The sequence below is a fragment of the Ostrinia nubilalis genome, chromosome 16, assembly GCF_963855985.1.
Source record: "Ostrinia nubilalis chromosome 16, ilOstNubi1.1, whole genome shotgun sequence".
Lineage (NCBI taxonomy): Eukaryota > Metazoa > Arthropoda > Insecta > Lepidoptera > Crambidae > Ostrinia > Ostrinia nubilalis.
The window spans coordinates 7,709,566-7,731,124 of NC_087103.1; the positions used below are offsets into that span (position 1 = coordinate 7,709,566).

At 35.0% G+C, this 21,559-nt stretch overlaps 1 protein-coding gene across 2 annotated transcripts in view; it reads right to left on the bottom strand.

Moving 5' to 3' along the window:
* Positions 1–21,559, bottom strand: part of LOC135079338 (gonadotropin-releasing hormone receptor) — a 158,974-nt gene that overhangs the window by 51,102 nt on the left and 86,313 nt on the right. The window contains exon 1 of one of the 2 annotated variants that reach the window (XM_063973973.1): positions 2,606–2,644. The exons of the other annotated variant lie outside the window; for it this stretch is intronic. The gene's annotated coding sequence lies outside the window, so the exon portion shown is untranslated. Of the gene's footprint in view, positions 1–2,605; positions 2,645–21,559 lie in introns of those variants that run through there. 2 annotated transcript variants of the gene reach the window in all.

Here is a 21,559-nt window from a genome sequence, read left to right on the forward strand (position 1 = left end):
TAAGCATCATTCGGAATAAGCTCTGTCGCACCAGAATCATTGTCAGGCGCTGAAAAGCGGCATTGTTGTGACGCAAATTGTGTAATTTACTAATTAATTATGCCTTGGATACACTGATTAATATGCGACATATCTTGAAATTGACACTGACAGTCTAGTGTATAGAAAGTTTGAACACCAAACTTACAACAGAAAAGACTGTCCTCTTCAGTTTGTATCTGAACTGTATATAATTTTAGTTACATACTTACTGAGCTTTAGTAAATGAACAGTTAAAATTGCATCAATAAATTTTATGTACGCTTATTCTATCTTATGGGTTTTAAAGAATCAGGTCACATAGCTCTAGTGTCAGATTTAATCACTGCCTTTGGCGTTTGACATGGCTCAATCGAATCGGCTTAAAGCGCCTGTCGTTGCATGGAAATAATTTATTTTGCGTTTCCGAATATCATGTTGACCTGAGTGTGCACAACCATAAATAAAATGGGGAAAAATACTTGGGGACAATAACTTAGTGGACTCTTTCAGAGAATACTGATCCTTCTGATTAGTCAGAACTGCTCCCTAATACCTAATACTTCTACTTCTGTTACTTTTATGCAACGTATAAATGACAAGAATAAAACAATTGGGAATTTCAACATGTTGAAGGGAATAAAAATATATGTCATTTCAAATCAATTCTAAACGAGCCGTGCCAAATCAGAGTTACAGCATTATTTCTATTTTTAGGTTAAAACACATTATATTATTTTTGTTCCAACTGTTGCAGAATAGGTTATGGTACAATTCGTTTAGCATTCTTTCGGTTGGTTGAGCAGCCTCATGAATATATCTTGTCCAAATCAGAAACGGCCGACAAAAATGCTCCGCATTACTCTGGTTCGTTACATTTTCATTCTGAAACTGAGTGTTTTCTGTATGTTAATACGGACGGTGGTTTACATACTGCAATATTTAAATTAGTGTTTATGCTCATCAAAATAAACTCACTAACTAAATCTTCACCCAGTTTTTTTTGAGACATACGAAAGAATAAACTTTCAACTCCAAGGACTTTGCTATAATATCATGTGCTAATTACTTCCAGGTAACATTCCCAACAAAGGGATTCAAACAAAGACACGTTTTATTTTCCAATATCGAAGTACGAAGACTTCAACAGTAATAGTTCCGTGTACCTTAGGAATATTGCAGATTCCCTTTTTATTCTTTTATGTAAATATTTCCTACGCTGTATTGTTAATATTGTACCTATTTTTGTTGCCTTCGATGGATCTTCTTGTTTGACAACACAGGCAGGCTTGGAGTGTTTTGTTGACGAGGCTGTAGCTAAAAATGTACAAAAGAGTATACTTTTCTGGATAGATTGAGTGTAAATATTTGTTAATTCCGAGAAGAATGTCGATTAAAATAGAAGCAGCCTACGGTTTCTTTTTCTATAAACGAGTAGCTGCCAGATTCGATTCATTTATTGAATACGAGATAATTGGAACTAAATTATTAAAATAGAACATTACATTTCTATTCGGTCATTTTTTAACCAAGTTTTTAGGCACACCTACTGCCCCAAATAATGCAACACCTGTTGTGAGGCAGTTGATTTTCTTCAAATGAAAGATCATACTATAATACATAATGTAGCGTAATGCAAACATCCAATTACTTTTTATGAATGCTATAACGGGTACACGGGTGCCCTTGAATTTGGAAACCCAACTTTCCGCGCTCGAAATATTTTTTGCTCGTGATGCGAAGGCGTTAAGGAAACAGTAATGCAACATTGTGTTACAGGTGAGAATAGGTTACAAAATACAGTCAGTACTTAGGTGCAATACCTGCACACGACTGGGCTCCATGCTGTGCGATCACTGCGATGCAACCGCTCCTGAATTTGACAACTCGGCTTTAGAAGCATGTTCAAAACGTTAAGGCTTCGCTTATAGTAGCCAAGGTTTACTTAAACACAGATTATACTTATGCCAAATCTATATTACATTTAATTTTACTCAAATCTTTTAGACTATATTCTCAGATTTTATAATGAGGGTCTTTATAAGACTTTCGATATTGTTCTACCTATAATCTGGCAGTTTTTCTAATAAATAAAACCTTATAACTCTATAAAATAGAGCAGTGTAATAATACCTATATTAATTGTTTTTAATAAATTTATTTTTTATACCTAAAAAAGAAATGTCATTAATGATGTTGACAGTTACATTATCTGATAAAGCAACATTTCATTCTCATTACTTGTATTACAAAATTGTCAGTTTCTATGGACTCGGACTATACATCGATTTATCTCATAAAGCGACGGAATTCGTCTGTATTTGCTGTAATCTCTAGCTTTCCTGATCAAATTCTTTCATTTGAACGAGAAATACTTTTTCTGAGTGTCACTTCATTTATTTCTTGTCCGAGAGATACCTACATTTAGATGAAATCCACGCAAGTACGATTTCGGGAAAGGTAGAGACGTTTAATTCAGTATAACTATTTATTAAACAGATCTCATCGTAATCGAGTGCTTCTATATAGTTCCAAATGGGCACTCTTAGCAGTCATCAATATTTTCAAGAACGAATAAAAGTCTTACCGATTTAATCTTATCTGTAGACCCACAGCATTAGACAAATCGGTGTCTGGAATGGTAGGTAGGCTTTTGATTTTGTCTGACCTTCATATCACTGCAGAATTTAATCTGAAAAATGAGGATGCAAACTTTTTATACCATCTCGCTTCTATTGCATTGTCATCCTACTTTTATAAACTTGCAACGCTTCAGTTCAATCGGACTTTGGAAAGTGGGTCAAATTCAAATTGAAAGATTTGATTGGCTATAAACAAACACCGGGATAGGTAAATCTAAATAAGAGTTCGTAACAATAAGAAATACAATGTTTTGGAGCTACAAAGATATTGGAATAAGAATAGCACTTTATTTTAGTAGAAAAATGAACGGGTGCTCGTTACAGACCTTTTAGAATAATTTTTCAAAAGATGTCAAAGTGGTAAATTATTAAAATGGTCTTTGAAACAATTTCTTACAAGACCAAAACTTCATTAAAATGTAATCGGTGATTCTTGTAAGGTTCCCTTTAATTTTATTCTCAACTAGCGGCCGCCCGCGACTTCGTACGCGTGGATCCCGTTTTACCCCCTTCATCTATCTTACGCGGTTTAGATTTTTTCATACAAATGTTTGTTCCCGCTAACTCCTGTTCCCGTGGGAATTTTGCAATATCCTGTTGTAACTAAGTTTTAAGTTTACTAAGGTACCTTTTTTTTTATGTGACAAGAGGCAAACGAGCAGACGGATCACCTGATGGTAAGTTAATTACCTGCAACTGAATGCCAAATTTCAAGCGTCTAACTTAAGCGGTTTATATTTTTCATACAAAAGGATTTTCCCGCGAATTCCCTTTCCCGTGGGAATTTCGGGAATTCCTTGTTGTAACTAAACTTTAAGTTTACTAAGGTACCTACATACCAAATTTCAAGCGTCTAACTTAAGCGGTTTATATTTTTCATACAAAAGGATTTTCCCGCGAATTCCCTTTCCCGTGGGAATTTCGGGAATTCCTTGTTGTAACTAAACTTCAAGTTTACTAAGGTACCTACATACCAAATTTCAAGCGTCTAACTTAAGCGGTTTAGATTCTTCATACAAAAGGATTTTCCCGCTAATTCCTGTTCCCGTGGGAATTCCTAAGTATACTATAACCTGCCCAGGAGTATGAAGAATAATTGTACCAAGTTTCATTAAAATCCGTCGAGTAGTTTTTGCTTCTATAAGGAACATACAGACGGACAGACAGACAAAAATTTTACTGATTGTATTTTTGGCATCAGTATCGATCGCTAATCACCCCCTGATAGTTATTTTGAAAATATATTTCATGTACAGTATTGACCTCTCTACAGATTTATTATAAGTATAGATAATAGATACTAGCTCTCAAGTGTACGGCGGAGAATTTTTCAATCTAATAAAAGCTCTATTCGAGCCTTGGATTTTATCTGACAAGCAGGAATTTAAACTGATCACGTTTTGGACCAAAACACAGTTTGTTTCAGTAGATTTACTTGCATTAAGTACGGTCACACAGTTTCAGATTTTTACAGGCACAGTTCGGCACACATCTACGCTTACGTACGCGCGAATTTTCGTGTAAGCATGAAAATATGCAATTTGACGAAAGGCCGTTATGAAAGGGGTATCTGAAATGAGATGACATCAAAGAGGAAAAAGTAACCGGAACTCATAAAAAACATTTTCCCCTTTTTTCAAGCAATGCAACGAAAGGTAGACTGAAAGATAATAATTATCTTATCACTATTTTCAATGTTGAAATCTAATGATATCCTATCCTATTATGCCAGTTACTTTTATGGGAGCATATCCTTTTATAATTGCTGTGGGATATTTTTGACGACTTACGCTTTAAATCTAACTTATTACACGTAAATAACAATATTTAAAAGTACTGAATATTCTTCTAGTATACTCTGAACGTTCCAACATACTACTAACATAGTAAAGTGAAGGTTTATGAAGTCAGAAGGAACACGGTTCTATGTCCACTAGGAATTCTTGTGAAATAAAATATGTTTTTGAATTTAATTTGAACTTCACGACGTGCTTGTTACTTCGTATTGTGCCAGCTGTGAGTGGACTTAAAAGAACCATTCACTTTGATCAATAAAATTTTATAGTATTTCAAAGCCTACAGTTTATATTTGGTTTTAATTAAATATCCATCCAAGGAATTTGGAAGCTTTTACTAATTAATAACATGTAGACAAACTGGTTTTCATTTTAAAATTAATTAATAGGTAAGTAATTAATAATACAATGCAGGCTATTTTTACGCTCAGGTTTTCATGTCTGTAATGTAAATTCTTCAGTTACCACAAGTTTGGGTATGATCAGCGAGATATTAAAATTTTATACTTTGAAATAGAAACTTTGAAAGGCTCGGCTCCAATGTTAAATAATTTTGTAAAAATTAGCTACTGCTTAATTAATTTAGTTAGGAAACCTGTGTAGTACATACTTACTACGTAAAAGTTTATGATAAGGAGTCGTAAACAATTAAAAGTGAAACGTACGTATCTTCAAAAATTATGAACAATTCGGCGATATCATAGTAAGTATATCTCTCTTATATTTAATTTTCGGAGATAATAATGATAAAACAAACCCAGTGTGAGTTGAAGTTCTTAAAATAAAGGAGAAGTTTGCTTCAGCATGCAAACATAAAAGGGCACCTGAAATTAGATACAACCTCTGTCGTAATGACTTCCGTAGATGTTCCCGGGCCTTCATTACTTAATGTAATAGACAGTTTGACACCATACCCCAATAATTCGAAACCACAACTGTTTTAAAAAGACTCTTCATTCTGGTCTTAAAAACCTAATTTATTTTAAATTACCTGTAAATTTCGATTTTTGTTCGAATTGTAATTGAAAAAAGTAGTTTTATTGGGTTGACAAAATAGTGACGTCACTTGCTTGTAGTGCCATACAAAATCTATGGGAGAGTTTCGTTTTGACAGTTTTAAAAAGTACGTCAATTGACTGTGGTGACAACATGTCTATTATTTGCCTCCAGAGAGTGAGAAATCAACTTTAAGAGCCAAAGCACACGAGGCGTTGCGGCGTGGTGCGACGCGGCGTGTCGCTGCGTCGTGTTACATAAAAATATCTGTGGCGGGCATACAACAGAGCGGCACTACATCGCGTCGCGTGAAACGGCGAAATCTTTAAAGTGCGGCGCCGCAACGCATCGTGTGATTTGGCTCTATATCAGTATACATATTATTATACTGAGATAAAGATATCAGCATTCTAAGGCTAAGGTAAGTGAAAGAATTTACCAGCACTTAAAAAATAATAAGAAATGTAAGACATGTTTTTCTTGAAAACACTCTAGTCTTATTTTTATGTAATGAATCGTCGAAAAAATAAATTAATCTCATTTACTTTAACCTATGCAAATAGGCTTTTAGGTGAAGTTTAAGTACAATATTGTGGAACGGTGCCAACAAGACACAAAAAATTCAAAACAGTTCTAAGCCTCTTTTTTTTAAAACAATTATAAAGTATCACTATAAGGTAATAATGAATAAATAAATTAGTTTTATGTGTTTTTTTTACTATTAAAATAGAACTGTATTACTTTTGATTAATTTATATTAGGGGATATTGATTGAAACGCTGTTTTGTAATTTATAATAATAGCGCGGGCTTATTAATTTTAGTCATGTTTTGCAAGTAATACGACCTTTTTAGCGCTTTGAGCCTCTTTACCGTCTGAAATTCTATCAAGAAAACATTTGCCTATCTACGAAAACGAGATTTCATTAGGGGCACTTTTCTCGCGGAAATTGTTCTGAATGTATTTTTTACCAAAACTACCAGGCGGTATCTTTTAGAAATGATACTTTAAAAAACGGCCATCAGATCAAAATTAGGCCAGAACTGGAAAAAGTTGGTTTCACATCATTCTCTAATACAATTTATCACAAAGAAAGCTCGAAAAGATGTCTTGTCTGCTAGTTCAGCCTAGTATTAGAATTTTAAACGATTAATTGAGGAACAGACGGTTTTAGGGCTGATTTTTCAATCGTCGGATATAACTTTTAACTGAAGAATAAGTTTGGCACATGACAGTTAAGTATGGGAAATAATGACAATATGACAAGGTTATTCTTCACTTAAAAGATATCTGATGATTGAATAACTAGCCCTTAGTCATGTTAAACACCTGATATAATTATGTTAATTAAAATGTTCGTTAAAATGCTTGCGGTGGTATATCTTATTTTCAGAAACGAGCTATCCATGCTTCAGTATTAATAACAGGATTTGAGTTTCATATTTTAGACTTTGCTTCCTAAATTCTTAGGTTCGTTTGATTGCTTGTTAATGACCAATTAACAGATTGGTAACAAATACGCTCTCAAATTGGTACCAAATATTACAGTTTCCATTATCACTGGTATATTTGGCAGCTATAGTTTTTTTCATCTGAGCCAGATTAGAAGGTTGTTAATTTCGCGACTTTGACGACAATTTTATTTACGTCTTAAGGTCATAGCAGACTTATGAACTCGGAAAGGGATCAACACCGTGTCGCCTGTTGTCGCAACAGCTGTCATCGCTTTGCGGGCGCTGTCGACCACGAGGCGAGGCGCTTACAGGTGCGGATAAGTGTGCGTTCCAGTATGGATGGATGGAGTTGATACGGTTACGATCCCTTTCCGGATTGATAAATGTGCTACGTGCTTTATAATATTAGTCTACCTAAGATTAGTCTAATATCTCTACAGTTTTGAACTAAGATAAGACTGTGCCAATGGCATGAGATTGTAGAGCTAAGAACTAAGCACTTAAACTACTTACCTAGAGGTAAGGTCTACTACTTAGAGGTCTTGCCATTGTTGGGAGCTTACCTTGCCTTTAAAGTTTGAGATCAAACTTACGCGTGCATTATAAGCACGTGTAGTTTAAGTATGAAAATAACGTTAGTATACTAGTAATTAAGTGTGTGTTTTAGTGTATATTTTGATAATAATAATAATTACAGCAAAACAATTTTATTCTTCAAAAGCTACCTCTACCAGGTAAAAGATACATGGATAGGTTAGGTAGTCTTCACTGCACACCACACATAACTGTCAAGTACAAGAAATAAGGGAGCATTGCACAAATTACTCTTAGTCTCATTAACCCCTCGTAATATTCTAAAATGAAATTGTTGAAAACTTACTCGGCTTTCAAGTCTATAATAAAGCATTTTTCTAAAGAGTTGTGTCTTTCTAATGATGTCAACTACCCAATTACCCCTCTAATAACATGACAGTAATGTGTGCTAAGTGGAAAGTCACTTTAGAAGGTAATTAATACACATCTAGTGGTTAATGGCTTTTACCTGTCTGTAGCACTGTCTAATTCTGTTCACTGGCTCCATTTCACTAGTAGATTACTCCGGGTCCTGTACGTCAATTTGCGAAATATTTCGTCCAAATAAAACAAGTTGACTGAAAGTAACGAAGTTCTATTAAACCCGTATTCGTGATCAAATGGCCTGAGAGCATTGATCAATTTTGAACAATTGAAACACACCTACATGTGACATTCGGATCTCTAAAGCGATCGTAACAAAAGAACGTTTCCCTGTTGATTTTATTTACCTGTATCTGTGCGTTGGTCCAGACACATTTAAGTACGTGTGAATTTCGGAAAATGAGTTCTTGGTACTCGTTATGCAATAAAAACGACACGGTAATGATATTAACAATGTTACAAATATGAGACCACTGTTCGAGACGTGAAAATATTGCGAGGGAGATCGAGAGTGAAAAAACAATTGACTGACGAAATTGGACGTCGAGAGAAAGAAAAAAGTTTCGTGTTGGCCAGTGTCGCGCGGCCAAGGAGTTTGGCATTTAAGAATAAGGAACGAATAATAATTGATTGTTCTATTTTTGAATACTTTAATTGGTTGATTCGTGTCTTTTCAATGAATTCAGTGATTATTAAAGTAACAAATCGATGACCTATCACCAAACTCAAAAACCTTGAACTAATACAAATAAACAAACCTCCAGTATGTTTAAACGCTTTTATTTTTAGGGTAACACTCACTCTATATTCAGGAGCCATTCTCACATAACAGCGGGTATTTAGTATTCTACGTATAATCAAAGTTGGCAGAAGACCCAACGAAGTAATATAAAGATATCAACAAATGACCTTTTAGTAGTAAGTTGGTACCACATTTGCAGGAAAGTGCGCTTTGCATACTTATTTTAAGACATTTAACTTAATGCTGACATTCTAAAGAAAATTAAATGTATTTACTAATGATCTTAATAAATGTTTTGAGTACGAGTGTGCTTGTCAAAATAAGATGATCGAATTAAAATATGTACTCATATTTCTATTAATACTGGGGTAAGAGCATTTCTACTGAACAGATATCAAGGTTGACAAAGAGCCGAATAAAAAACAACAATGTGGTTTCTATGAGATGAAATGAAAGCAATACAAAGCCATCTATTCTTTGATTTAATTCTTATGATATGACTCGTTTCTTATTTTTAAATGGTTATTAATAGTACTACAATAAGCCACTTATTCGTGTGTGTATTTTTTTTGCTTCTGATAAGCAATGGTATTTAACTATTTATAGCTCCATTCAGCTACAAGCTTAAATTAATCATTAGATACCGAAACAACTATCTTCAATCTTATGTATTCAGCTCACGATTCGAGTTACATTTGCTACGACACGTAGGTCTATAAAAGGACTTTTAAATTGTAACATCAAACACTCGATACAGGAAAAAGTAAATGTAAAGAATTAATTTCACCGCTACAACTCTAATAAAGGAACCTGGAAGTAGGGTTGCCAGGACCAGAAACAAAAAGGCCGGACTCGGTGATTAATTTGGCCGGACATTTTACTCTAAAAACCAGACATTTATAAACGTTTTTGTGGTCTTTTTTGGCACCAAAAACGTGCTGGGAGGCAATCCCCAGCACGTGATGCCCTAAATAAGCCTCTTGCTTTGATTTGCTTGTCTTCAAAAGTTAGCACATAATTAAAGCACTGCTCTGCTGCCACATAAAAAGTCTAACAAAAGCCGGATAAGACAATATTTGTCCGGACACGACCGTAAAAAGCTAAACATGTCCGGCTAAGGCCGGACACCTGGAAACCCTACCTGGAGGTGGAGCACTGCACTTTTTACCCTCTTTTGTTGGATCTCTCAATTGCCTCGCAATAAAAAAGTTTCTACGGATCCTAGTTTTATAACGGTGTTTCAGTGACGCTATGAGAACAATCATTAATGAGTTTTGTTTAATAAACTATTGATTCAGTTAGTGTAGACTAGGATTAGAATTTCATCTTCGTACAATATTTTAATATTTGTTTGTATCAGCGTACGCGCGGGTTAAGCATAAAAAATTGTCAGTTTTCAGTATTGAGACAATGCAGGTTTGACTTAACAATGTCAAGTAAAATAGAAGAGTGATTTTCCGAAAGATAAGAATTTGTGGTTCGTTGAGCCATTGGTCCGATTTAGCTATATTATTTTGCAGGGATGTTACAATCCACATTATATAGGAAAAACACTAAGCAAGAATATTAGTTAACTACTTAATAGTCCCATAATATGCTATTGACTGTTCAAACCTACACAATTACTGCAAAATCAGCTTATATTGAAATCTAGTTACGGTTACTGGTTCTTTGAGCTCTGCGCAAAGCTTCTTGTGTGTACCATAAACCTAAATGCGACCCAATTCTAGTAAAGTTCATGTCATGCACGTGCTGTCATTTCCCTACCGACTCCGCCATTTACAAAGCGTTCCCCTACTTACTCCCGTAGTTTTTCTTATCTCGTTAAGGTCTTTACTCACAAAGTCCGCCGACAGTCCGTGTTGGTGTCGGCGGTTTTATTTCAAAAGTATCATGCAGACAATTTTACTTTCAATGACAACTTGTCAAAAGTCGACGACTCATTTCGGCGGGTTTGGTGTGTGGATTACATTCACGTCACGACCAAACTTTTTAAATATGGTTGTATTTAGAGAAAAAATAGAGCAATAAATCTCTCCAATTTAACCGAACGAACGATGTCGTAAGTGGTTTACACTGGGACAAACATTCCCCGAGCGTTCAGTCGTATATTGAAGGTGGTTGGACTGAAAAATATTCCAAATATGCTCGAACGAAAATGGTGTATTTTTAATGCAAAATTATTTTAAAGTTATAATGAGAGAACACGTAAACGCGCATGTTGGTCACTTGGTTAGCAATATTCACCGCCTACTTATTGACATCAAAAACATCAGACGATTCAATAATAAGTTTTGATTGCTCTGTGTAGGCGACCCTACAAAAGTCATGACAAAATCAGAACTGATATCTCAAATAAATTAGAGGTAGGTACTCGTATGAGAAACTTTGACATTTACATTATCGATTTTGCGTGGTTTAGTACTGAAAGTTTTATAGAATTCTGATTTCTGACTGTGATGATGATTTTTTATTGTTTAGTTCAAGTCTGAAACAGCAGTTTTAATACATATTTTTACTTGAATATAACCCCCTTACTAATAAAAAGTTACACAATTGTTGAACACTGTTTTAAAATGACATTTCCATACTAAACGTCACATTAAAACACTGATCAACGAGCGTGTAAGTTTTATTAGTAAGGGGGTTAGTATCATTCCCAATTAAAATAGTGGTTTGAAAAAAGAAGCTTTAACTTAGAAGATTACTATTGATTTTAAATCTATTTTCGAACTGAATTTAAATAAATATTCATAAAACATGAATTAAAAAGCCAATGAAAGGTGAGAAATGATATGTACCAACGTAAATAAGTAAAATTGTCTTTTAAAATGTACGTAACGTAAATAAATGTTTGTGTTTCCAACCTTTGAAAGTATTTTTGTCTTTCAACACAAAATGAAACGGATTTCTGATGGTAAATTCCACTCGACATTTGTCTTGTTTTGTACACAATTACATGTGTGTAACAAGTGTTATCAGATAATGACCAGGTTACGGGAATGGAATATTTATAATATATAGATAGTGCACAGTAAGTTTTATTTCCTACATAGAAACAGAGTATATTTCAATACAATTTCCTAGTTTTGTATAAAGGATGAAGCACACTTATCAACCCGGAAACGGATCGTAACAGCATCAACTCGAGGCGGCCAGTATTCATTGTATGAACTCTGTACTGAAACTCTTACTTATCCGCACCGTAACGTAAACGCCTCGCCTCGTGGTTGAAAGCGCGGCGAAAGGCGATACAGTGTTGATCCCTTTCCAGGTTGATAAGTGTGCTATGACCTTTAGAATTAAATAAAGGAAAAGGCAAATGTCAGCCAAAAATAGAAGCGTTCTTTGTATTCAAATAAAATTGGTGTGCATTACAACCAATTATAACGCTGAGCCTCTAATACGCTCCCTTATTAAAATTTTAAAATAGAATTACGTTACCTAAACCTGAAGTAGTACAATTAATTAAATTTTTGAGGAACAAACAATGTACTCGCTACAAAAGACACAATACTTAGAACCTAACCAAACACCGTATATTATGTACAATGTACATGCTTGCCTCTGCTATAATAATATGTCATTGTCCAGGCAAGCATAGGTCTTGTCGTAACAATGCATACATTTTGAAAATGTATGAACTGGAACTGTGTACTAGCGTTTAAGTCCAGTGTACTAGCGACTTTGTATGGGCTGTCCTATAAAGGGTTAAATCTAGTAGCATGTACCCGGAAAATTACATTAACGCCTACTTATATTTAACTGGTAACAATACGAGTATATTTACTGGAACAATGAAAAACAAACCTCCACGTTGGTTCAAGCTCTACAATTTAACAATTGTTAACCGTCTTCAAAAAAGGATGAGGTTCTTATTCGACTGTATGATTTATTTTTTATTTTTTCCTATATATCGCTTCAACCTATACGTGTACATTTCAGTTACAAAAATTCAATCAGTTTTATAAGCTCATTCGCCTTCGTGGATTATTATAAGTATAACAATATTTTTTATTGCCTTTCCGTGACATGATTCCTCACTTTTGAGATCAAAATAATAATATTACGGGATATGTGCAAAACAAAACTACTCACAATGCCACCATAAGCCATACAAGGACAAGTTAAATAGATATCATTACACTTGATGAGTATCCCGCGTAGTAGATGACGTATCCGTGACGTCATACCCATTCATTGGGTCACTGTTACGATAGTCTGGTATCTGTCGATTCAACTGTTTTTGTCTGAGATGTGCCATGAATAAAATAATTCTAGATGTAATTTTTGTAACTCTTTCACGCAAAAACTACTGAACGGATTTTTATGAAACTTTACATAACTATAGCATTATTGATTCAATAACATTTAAAGGCTGTATCTATGACGAGTTGAATTTCACACGGGCAAAGTGGGAGGCTAAATCTAATGGCCCATATTGGTTTTCGAAAAACACAAAAATAGCATTTTTCTTGTGTTTTAAAATGCTTAATACTGAACTTTGAAACCCCTTTATCCACCCTTTATTCAGCTCCATTTCCAAATCCGTTCTTAACTGACTTCTACCGCCTAACTCCTAACAAACTTACCAGGTCATCCATTGTTATTTCGTGCTTAGTGAGTGATGGATGAACGACCTTACTCTTTTGACGGACTTCGAAATAAAAGTTAGCAAAAACAAAGTTTCATGCACAACTGAATTCAAGTAAGAGACAACTTAAGCAATAAATAATGTAATAGGTAGTTGCTTAAGTTGCTGATATATCATCCTACTTTTGGTTTGTAAGACGACAATTTCGTATTCAAAAGGAGTATTTATAGGCTTTAACGTACTATTAATACAACCATTGTACTGCCTTCCTTACTTCTATAGTAGTAATAGTTGGAAGGACATTCGTCATGAATATTAAGTATTGAACGTAGAGCGCTTATTTAGGATGTAGAATGTAAATATGTTATCAAACTATCCATTGTTAAGGCCATAGTTTATTACACAAGGCAGTAATCAAGCGTACATGTTTGTTTGTTCAGAAACTATTGGCCCGATTTGAAAAAAAAAAATGAGTTGGATAGTCCATTTATCGAGGAAGGCTATACATATAAAATCATTCTATAGTCAATAGGAATAGGGGCAGAGCAGTAAAGAAAAACAGGAAATATTATTCTATTTTCACCTTGGACGAATAAACCACTGGACACGAAACCTACAAGATTTCTAAGGAAACACGATCAACCACTTTTTGCGGGGGGAGAGGTTTGACAATTGTCAAATAATGACATTTAGTGCTGGGAAAAGATCGTAAATTTTTATCGACAGTTATGTAAATGAATGAATGAATGAACCTAACGAGATAAATGAATTATGGATTGATTTAATATTGAAAGTTTCTTTAATTGAAAGACTATAATTAATTATTGTATAGTGTTTATTATAGTGCCATTGGTAAATCATAGGTACAAATAATATTACAAATTATTCATAAATAGGTAGGTAACTAGGTGAAATATTTTTTTGCTGTGTTATCATTATCAAATTCGTAAAACAATAAACAAGTAACATTCTGTTACGATCGACTGCTAACTAGCTTTTGGTCTCAACAAATGTTATAATCTGTCTCACGTCACGGACAAAAGTTTCATCAATAGCCTATTTCTATACATTTCATGAAACACAATTTGATAACATTATGACAATGTATTGCTTTGTAGCGCTTGCAGTACGGATGCACTATCTGAGATTATTTAATTCTTATCTAATGTTGTTGATATTATTATGTTTAGGTCATTCGAGAAGACACCTCCCAGTACTTATTTCGGTTTTGAAGACGTCGGTATATCCTAACTTCATTGATTCCAGAGCAATTTCGCGTTTCCGCTGTAAGCTGGATATTATCTTTGGTCGAAGATGTGTACACAGGGTACCTATCCTGTTGATGAGGGGTATTTCTTTTAGGGTTTTGTGCAGAATCGCGGAATATCCTGTCTCCTTGTTTTGCTTTCATAGATCGTTTCCTTTAAGTCTTAGAGTGGGTGCTTGTGCTTCCTCCTGAATAATGAGGTCTAAATGTCTGAGATTCAGAAAGAAGTCACGTGATGCCGATAGAGTGGTTCTCATACAACCCGTGGCCGCTATGCTTGCTAGGCACTATGCATGTTGTCGATATGACTCGCCCAGTTCAATTTGTTGTCAAGGGAGATGCTCAGATATTTCACCTGTGTTGGTTTTGTTTTGAAGAGTTCAGTGGCCTAATTCACGTATCTTGACAGTCAAGATCTCTCTGATGTTCAGAAGTCGTCCCATTGAAAAACAGTTGATGACAGGATGGACCAAATCAAGTTCCAACCACCCCGGTTTTTCACTAAACGTGACGGATGACACAGATCTAAAAGGTTCCACCTCGGTATTGCATACCGAAAATAAAACCTGTTAATAAAATAAAAAATAATAATATGTAATCGTAGTCATTTGGCGTATTTTTGTGATGATATTATTAATATTTAGATGCAATGAAAAGTTTAAATTGTATGTTCCATCTGTGTGGATCTCATCATATTTTGTTTCATGTGACTAAAATAAAGCCAAAAAATCAATCAACATCAAAAATATTTTATTCAAATTTGACCAGTATTTTGATTTACAACATATTTTGATTTATAACAATGTTGGTAGACCTAATAAATAAATAAAATAAAATAAAATATTTCAAAAAAGGTGTAATTATTACTTACATTTACTGGTGTGCTTGTTTTGTATGTTCCATCTATGTCGATCTCATCATATTTTGTTTCATGTGACTAAAATTATCAAAACATAAAAATCTATCAAAATCATAAATATTTTATTCAAATTTGACCAGTGTTTTGGCACTTATGAATGTCAAAGATAATTTTAAAAAAACCGACCAAGTGCGTGTCGGGCCACGCGTAATGTAGGGTTCCGTAGTTGTTGTCCGTCGTTAACACAAATATTTTAGAAGCAAGCAATTACTTCATCTAAAGTAACTTTTTGTATTTTCTTCTAAGGATTTTTTATTAGTTAAGTATAATACATGAGTCAAATGATTATTACTCCTAAACTAACTGATGTATCTTAACCGTTATAGTTTTCCTTGAAAGTTCATAAAATAAATTATTATTATGAATTTTCCCAGATTTTTCAAGCTAACGGTTTAGTTTTTATAGGGGACTCGAAAAAAAATTGGCACTTTAAACTTTAATAATTTGCAAACAGATCTCTAAATGGAAAAATAGTCTTAGAAACCCCTAAGCAATTTTAAAAGACCTGTCCAACGATATCCCACACGATGAGGTAGAAGATAAAAAAAATTCACCCCCACTTTACATGTACCCCTAGATGTAAAGCAGCTACCCTAATATTTTTTATTTTTTTTTCAAAATTTTATCTTACTGTTTTATCGGCGTGATTAATATACATACCTCCACAAAATTACAGCTCTCTAGTGCCAATAGTTTCCAAGCAAAACCTCGGACAGACAGACATAGCAAAACTATAAGGGTTCCTTGTCAGGACTACGGAACCCTAAAAAAGGTAGCCCTTTAGGGCACTTTATATGTCTCCTTATCTTTTGAGCCCTACCAGTTACACAATTTGAACCATAAATGTTTTGTGTCTACTGATATTTTGGTGAATTAGTTGACTTTTAAGATAAAATCTATATATATAAAAGAAAGTCATGTTAGTTACACCACTTATAAACTCAAGAACGGCTGAACCGATTTAGCTGAAAATTGTCAGGGAGGTAGTTTAGAGCCAGGAGAAGGACATAGGATACTTTTTATCCCGTTCGAAATTAAAAAAAAAGTCTGCTTATTTATTGCCATTAAGGCGGAACAAAGTTTGCCGGGTCAGCTAGTATCTAATAAAATTTGATAATGATTGTACTTACAAAAGACAATGCCGGAAATTGGCGTCTTTTTTTTTTCGCGCGGCCATCGACCAATCATGTTTTTTAGATACAAAATAGTGTAATAAACCAAACTTACTATGACATGTATACCTCTAAACTCAGTCTGAACTGAGTTACGAGCATTAGAAGTTTGATGATTTACATACTAGATTTGCTTTTTGCGCGCAAGTTTTGTAAGAAATTGCAACAAAATAGTGACATTGTATGTGTGAACAAACAATACCATCTATTAAAGGCTCCAGACATCAGTGTGGAGCAGAATCAGCGCAATAAAAAATTAGCGCAATATTTTGTTGCAATTTCTTACAAAACTTGCGCGCAAAAAGCAAATCTAGTATGTAAATCATCAAACTTCTAACGCTCGTAACTCAGTTCAGACTGAGTTTAGAGGTATACATGTCATAGTAAGTGATATGAACCTCCTCTGTTGCAAATTGTCTATGGTACTTTAAGAAAGATACAAGTGACATCTTTGTGGAAAATATCTTGATCTTAAAATAACAGTGGGTCTAGACAAAGTGCCATTATAATCGCAAACCAGTCGAAAAGTGGTCGAAAAGCCCCTTTTTTGTATGGAATTTGACGGATTCGATTTTCGATTCGATCAAAAAGTGCGTTTTGTCTAGGGGGGCAGAAATGTAGCTCATTTATTAAGTTGAATAAAGCCTAGTTTCTGAAGGCCGTATCTTTTCATTTGTAACAATTTATTCAACTTAATTGTGACAATGTCTCATAACGAAACTGTGTCGTCGAGTTCCATCACGAGAGGTTCTCGTTATCTAAATCCGGAAAAATTTTCAACGGATCCAAGTACGCCCGGTGCAGAGCTCCAATGGAGTCATTGGCTGCATACATTCCAAAACTTCATATCAGAAGAGATAAGTAATGCTAGTCCTGACTTAAAATTAAAGCTACTCATCAACTATTTGGCGCCTGGAGTCTTTGCTATAATAAAAGGATGTGCCAGTTATGACGAAGCAATAGAATTACTTAAAAAATCATACGAGAAACCTCGGAATCGTATTCTGGCTCGGCACATCCTCTCAACAAGACAGCAAAAGCCTGAGGAATCTATACGTGATTATGTTCGTGCCTTGAAACTGTTAGCCCAAGATTGTGATTTTCACGCTGTGACTGCCGAACAAAATCAAAACGATTTCATGTGTATTGCATTCATATCGGGTATCAACTCTCAAAGAATCCGTCAAAGACTGTTGGAAAATTTGACATTGTCATTCGATGACGCACAGAACCAGGCACTGACACTTGAAACCGCCGAAAAAAGTTTGCACTCTTTCTCAATTTCATCTAATCCGACCTCATTGCTTAACGCTATACCGGTTCAACCAGAACAAGAAAAGGAGGTCGATGATAATTTAGCCGCTGTTAATTTCGGTCATAAAAAACGTCGATGTTTTTTTTGCGGTGGTAATGTACATCAACGTATAAAGTGTCCTGCGTTTCATTCGCAATGCCAATTATGCTCCAAGAAAGGACATTTTGCAAATGTATGTCGGAGCAGTGGTGGAACGAGTCCTAAAATGAATGCTGTAACTCAAGATACACCTACGGAGGCAGCGTCGGTAATTGCAGCCGCTCCAGGAAGTCTGCGAAAAGCGACTATCCCCATAACTATTAACACATTGAACGCCAACGCGGTCAATGTTGTCCGACACTGCACTTTCCTACCAGGCCAAGTAAAAATTTCAATTTTTTTCAATTTTCGTCGATTGATTTTTTTTGTTAAATCGTTACATTATAAACACAAATAAAGGATTTTATTAACATATAGTTGTTTTTGAGTCTCTACATCGTATTATTAAGCGTCGGACATCATTGACCCCCATGGCCCCAGCGAGCGAAAATTCGAAAATCCGTTCCGTAGGGCCGCGCGGTCATGTTGTCGACCATCCCCGCTCGCATCCAAAAAAAAAAAGGAGAACAACCAAAAAAATAAAGAGTTGTACATTGGTAGGTTTTTGATATATTATATTACGCATAAATAGGAATATTATAAGGTATAAAATGAGAAACGGAACTAGCAGGATAAGTCTTAAATAGTGATTAAAGATAATAATAAATTAATCGATGATACCGTAAAAGTAACGCTAAAAGTGATTTTTTTCAAATTATTTTAATTAAAAATGGTTTAAATTTTATTTAAAAAATTGAATTTATCAATAATTCGTATAAAAGTTGTCCAAAACTGAGCCGTCCCAGCTATGGCATTGTCAGGAAGGCGCTACTATCAATACTGAACTATTAGTTCCGATTTTTTCCTCGTTGGACAGCCATATAATTATGAAATTTACAGTAAGGTGCTACTAACAACTGGGTTATTAATCCAATTTTTGCGACTTGACGTTTTAGAAATTGTTTGACTGTATTTTGAATTTTTCATCCATCACTGTAGTGTCACTTTCGATCGGTTCTTTTGTAAAAAAAATATTGAATTGTCAGTATATCTACAAATAATCTTTAAAAATATACTTAAAATTAAAAATAATTTTAATGAGATACCTGATTTAACATGTCAATAATTTGACCTACATGAATAATAAAAAAAGTTTTAGAATAGAGTATCGATACGAGAAAAAATTTTTTTTTCATACATTAACAACACTATTTTTCTCGACAATCCTGCTAGGTGTAAGCATCTAATAAGTACAATAATTTATGCCACTAATAAGGTTTTAAATGGCATAAGTTTTGTAGCTGTACAAAGAACTTAGTACCTGTACCAACCCTTCATACAAAGTGGTTGTTCAACAATGAAAGTGATTTTTTTTTATTGTCCTGCATAATATAAATTATGTAAAATAAGTAAACGATATGTTTTAATTAATAAACCGTTATTATCTTGCTAAAAAGTTGATACATTTGCAAAAATGCATTGTATAATTACCATGTTTCATTGCGCTACCGTTATCCACATTTTTTTTTCTAAGTCCGAGCTTTACTTGAGAACCAAGTGACGTACACAAATCTTGGGAGCCGCGCGGGTCAGCTTATATGAGAATTATTGAAGAAATGCTGTCCATCGGCTCAATACAGAGGTTTGAACATAGGTCTGAATCGCGGTCATCATTGTCCGACGCGGCCCGAACGGAAAGTTAAAGTGTCGCCCATCATTGTCCCCCATGGCCCGAACGGAATAGTGCCATTTTTAGGCTGGCAGCGAAGGTGTTAACGACTACCTTGCAGACGCACTCGTTGACACAGGAAGTTCAGTAAGCTTTATTGACAAAGGTTTGGCTGAAACATTAAAACTAAAGAAGAAACGTTGCAGTCAGTCTATTACACTAGCATCACTAAGCCATACCTCTATCGTAGAAGGATCGTGTTCCGTAACTTTAAAGATCGATAAACATATTTACCCGAAACGGAATTTGCTGATTGTAAACAACTTGTGTGCAGACGTCATAATTGGGCATGATATACTAAAAACACATTCTTCGCTCATTTTGAACTTCGGTGGTGAGGAGGAGCCCCTCAGCGTCTGTAACGTAATGGAAGCCTCGGTTCCTCCTGCTTCAATTTTCACAAATCTCACTCCTTCTATTAAGCCCATTGCTTTCAAGTCCAGGAGGCACAACGATGAAGACGAAGCCTTTATCAAAGTAGAGGTGAACAAACTACTTGAAGATGGCGTCATAAAGCCAAGTGTGTCTCCCTGGAGAGCACAAGTTCTCGTCGCTGGAGGAGGCAACCACAGAAAGCGACTTGTTATTGATTACTCAAGAACTATCAATATTTTTACCGAACTGGACGCCTATCCCTTGCCAAAAATAAATTCAATAATTTCAAAAGTTTCCAAATTCAACTTTTTTAGTCAAATCGATTTGAAAAGCGCTTATCATCAAGTGCCCATACTGAAAAAAGAACAGAAGTTTACTGCCTTCGAAGCATGTGGAAAACTGTACGAATTTACTCGAATCCCATTTGGCGTTACTAACGGCGTAGCCGCTTTCTAGCGAACACTAGAATTCATCATAGAAAAGGAAAATTTAGTTGGAACCTATGCTTATCTCGATGATGTGACCATCTGTGGCGTGACTAAGGCCGAACACGATAAAAACCTTAATGCCTTTCTACAGGCGGCTGAAAAATATAGACTTACATTGAATAAAGAAAAGTGCACCTTTTGTTCGGAAACCATTAATCTTTTGGGTCACACCATCACCAATCAGACAATCAAACCTGACAAATCAAGAATACAACCTTTACTCGATCTTCCTGAGCCTAAAGATTCAATGTCACTCAAAAGGGTTTTAGGATTATTTGCACATTATAGCCCATGGGTAAGAAACTTTTCTCATAAATTGAGGCCATTGATAGATAGTACCGAATTTCCTCTTTCTAATGAAGCATTATCAAGCTTTAACAATTTAAAGACTGAGCTCGCTAACGCTAGTTTACATGCAATTGATCTTAAAGCTACTTTCACTGTCGAAACGGATGCATCAGAATATGCGATTGGAGCCATTTTATCACAGGACGAACGACCTGTAGCTTACTTTTCTCGTTCATTATCTCCACCTGAGAGACGCCACTCTTCAATAGAAAAGGAGGCGTGTGCCATCGTTGAAGCACTTCGCAAGTGGCGCCACTTCCTTTTAGGAAGGCATTTTATTTTAATCACTGACCAGCAGTCAGTAGCATTTATGTTGCAAGCTCACCATTCAAGCAAAATTAAGAATGAAAAGGTAGAGCGTTGGAGACTCGAGCTATCAGCATACAAATATGATGTTATATATAGACCGGGGAAGGAGAATTTGGCCGCTGATGCACTGTCTCGCGTTTGTGCTCAGATACACACCAACGTCACAAATAAACTAATTGAGTTGCACAACGCTCTTGGACACCCTGGTATTACTCGTATGACTCATTGGATCAGAACTAAAAATTTGCCATACTCTGTCACTGATATAAAAGCGATTACTTCTGCTTGCAGAATTTGTGCTGAAATCAAACCACAATTTCACAAAACTCAAGGAAAGCTTATTAAGGCGATAGCTCCTTT